Below are 3690 nucleotides of genomic sequence, written 5' to 3'. Positions count from 1 at the left end.
CAAGTTTTACATAACAATCAAAAATACAAAAGACTGAAGGAAGAGACCCTGTATGAAAAACTGGGGCAATTCAGCGAATTGAGACTGTATATGCCAGTGGCGGAAATGGAAAATGGCGCCCGCTCAACCCTCCCAGGCGACTAGTAACTGTACGCAGCGACTTAGATCTGCAAAAGGTGTAAACAAGTTCTTGCCAAGCCAATCCCTTCCTCGTCATGGAGCCACAGGGCCGCTGCTTATGAGGGGGCAAACTTCTTCGCTTGTGCTCGAACCCTTTTCTCATATTCCACTCTGTTTTGGCAGTAAATTGTGTAGGCCTCTGCTTGAGCTGGGTCTTGGATTTTTGGTTCATTAAGAAGTTCTTGTATTCCTAATAAGATCTGTTTGATCGTGATAGCTGGCCTCCAGTCCTTGTCTTCCTCCAGGATGGACAGGCACACTGTGCCAGAAGGATACACGTTTGGGTGAAACAGCGGTGGCTCAAATTTACATTTTGGTGGTGAGGACGGATAGTCATCTTTGAAAAGCATCCGCAGTTTGAACAAGCCTCCTTCCCATGGAGTCCCCTTCTTTCCAGGGATAGCGCACTCCCAATTCATCAGGTTCATCGTGCCATCAGGGTTCTTTGTTGGGAAGGGTGGTCCTTCCTCCAAGCTTTCCTTTCCTGGGCAAGTCGGCTGAGGGCAATCCCCGACATATTCAAAGTCCCTGGGCGACCACGGCCTGGACCGTCGCGGCGGCAGAGCAGTATGGAGAATTTTTAAGACTAACATTCTTAGGCTGTAATATTGATTGGGAAAATAGTAAACTATATATAATCTGACTTCAACATGTCATCATAAGAATGACATAATAATGCAAAGGCATTAAGGTATTAACATATTAATTACAGATAGTATACTAGGGTAAGGTTGAATGAGAAAGGAAGACACTTGAATCAAGAGTCTTGACCCTGTAAGGACAACCCCTTCTACAAGGACCTCTGTCTTAGTTAGGTTTCCTCTGGCTGTGATAAAATAGTCACCAAAAGCCACTTATGGAAAGACAGATTTATTTTTATAAAATATTTATTTATTTATTATGGATACAATATTCTGTTTGCATATATGCCTACAGGTTAGAAGAGGGCACCAGACCCCATTACAGATGGTTGTGAGCCACCATGTGGTTGCTGGGAATCGAACTCAGGTCCTTTGGAAGAGCACGCAATGCTCTTAACCTCTGAGCCATCTCTCCAGCCCCCAGATTTATTTTTTGATTTACCATCTGAGGTGATGTTCCACATGTATAAGACAGAGCAGCAGGAGCCATTTGTAGTTAGGAAGAAGAGATACATGAATGCTCACACTCAGATTAGCTTTCCCTTTTGAGAAAACCCAGGATCCCAGCTAAGGAAACTGTGCTGCCCACAGTGACTCATTTGTGGTTTTCTATGCAGTGAAGAGATGCCATAATCGGGGCAACTGTTCAAAAAAATATTTAATTGAGAGGCTTGTTTACAGTTTCAGTGGTTTCGTCCATTACCATCATGACAGAGAGCATAGCAGTACGCAGGCCGACTTGGTGCTGGAGCTGAGAATAATACATCTTGGAGGCAACAGGGAGTCATCTGACTGTCACCCTGAGGGAAACTTGAGCCACAGAGACCACAAAGCCTGCCCCCACAGTGCCACACTTCCTCCAGCAAGGCCACACCTAATAGTGCCATTCCTTTTGGGGACCATTTTCTTTCAAACCGCTACAGTGGGCAAGCCTTTCCATCTCAACCTAATCAAAATAATCTTCACAGAGGCATGTCTAGAGGCCAGTCTAACAAGGTTCTAGATTTCATCAAGGTTGGCAATTAAATTAACTAACATAACCCCTGAAAATAGTATGCAGACATCTGTGATTCTCTTTGTTGTAGAGAGAAGTAAACAGGTCCTGCACTTTGAGACTTTAAGATTGTCCTTTAAGTAGTGGGATAAACAAGCAGTCCATGCCATTAAAATCTGCTTCACCTTAAGAAAATGGGACTTGGAGTTTTCTGTCTGGTCTGTCTGTCTTCCCAACTTTTCCCCCAGATATGCCAGAGAGGGTAGCTACCATTAGTACTGCCATTTTGAAAAACAAAAACAGTTTCTCAAAGTAGAGCTACCATAAAATCTAGCAGTCACACTCCTAGATACACTTATAAAAGTACTGAGATCAGTCTGTCGAAGTGACATGTGCAGCATTATCCACAGCAGCCAGGATATGAAATCAATGTAAATGTTCACTAATATTTACATACATAAAATATGCTGTAATTATAATGCAATACTACTCAGCCTTGAAATAAGAAGAACTTCTACTTGCAAAGAAGGGATGAGCTGTAAGGCAGCATACTCATTCAAATGAGCCAGGTGCAAAAGGGCAAAATAAGCGCTGCATGATCTCACACGTAGAGTCCAAAACTCAAGCTTCCTGTTGTGGTACACAACTGTCATCACAGTGCCTTAGAGGCTAGAGGGGACAGGATTGTAAGTTCGAGACTTCCCTGGGCTATACAGTATGAAACTGCTAGAAGGAAGGGAGAGAGGATGGATGGGTGGATGGATGGATGGATAGATGACAGATGGGGAGATAGGACAAGAAGTGTGCAGAAGAGTCTGAATGTCAGTCTTAGCTGTAGTAGAGTGGTGGTTACAGCAAGACAGGGCACAGGTGAGTGAGATGCTGGAAGGATATTGACCAAAGGCTACAACATTTATGTTCAGCGTAAATAATGACTTTTCAAGACCTCTTGAGTATTTTGATGACCAGATTTATTTCCACACTGCAAAAGAAATTTATATTAAATCTTTTCATTGCATAAAAATATAGGTGATGTTAATAAAGTCACGGTAATCATTCCAGTGTGTGTATTTATATATAGTACTCCATAAACATATAGTCATATGTTAAAGATCAATGTTTAAAATAGAAAGCCAGAAAAAAATGTAATGAGATTGCAATTCTACATGTCTCTTTCTGCCCAACAATGCCAGGCCGCTTTCAAATAATTGCAACTATGTATTCTCCTGACCTCAGAAGTGGCTTATTGGTTGCTATTACCTTAATGGAATGCTTCATAATGTTCTGAGAAAGTGGTTAAGGCAGGGACTTATTACCCATCCCAGGTAGGCTTGGAATGTAAGATTTTCTTGCCTCAGGGATGCGACTCATCTCCTGGATCTTCATATTTTTTAATTCATTTATCTACATTTTCATTTTGTATAGAACCCCCACACACAGATCATGTTCCTGATGTTGGAAACATATAATACATGATAGGTAAATGATCTCAACAAAAGAAACCGAAGCTCTTGAAAGGGAAGAAAATGAGAGAGAAGGAGATGGAGGGAGCAAAAATTAGGAGATAGAAAGGTCAAAGGAGAAAGAAAAAAACATACAAAAGTGCAGACTGCAGAAAATTGTGCCTCATGGGAGGTCAGAAGATTGAGAAAGTGGGAATCTGTGGGAGACTGGAGTCTTGGGCCCATTATCCATCTTTTTCCTTTTCATGGGTTTACAGACCTTCTTCATTTACCTGTTATTCCTAGATAGAGATAGCAGTAAAAGCAGAAGCAATGGCTTTTCTGACCCCAGAGCAAGAAAGGGATCAGTGAAGACTTTGGAGGCCAGAGGAACTCCTGCTTCCTTACACTAGGCCTCTTATGCAAGGGTTGA

General features: G+C 42.1%; 1 pseudogene; it reads right to left on the bottom strand.

Moving 5' to 3' along the window:
* Positions 1-6: 6 nt before the first annotated feature.
* LOC101995584 lies at positions 7-732 on the bottom strand (annotated as a pseudogene).
* Positions 733-3690: the final 2958 nt, after the last annotated feature.

Source organism: Microtus ochrogaster, linkage group LG12, assembly GCF_000317375.1.
Source record: "Microtus ochrogaster isolate Prairie Vole_2 linkage group LG12, MicOch1.0, whole genome shotgun sequence".
Lineage (NCBI taxonomy): Eukaryota > Metazoa > Chordata > Mammalia > Rodentia > Cricetidae > Microtus > Microtus ochrogaster.
The sequence above is the reverse complement of the archived record's forward strand: the minus strand, read 5'-3'. Positions and strand labels throughout refer to the sequence as shown.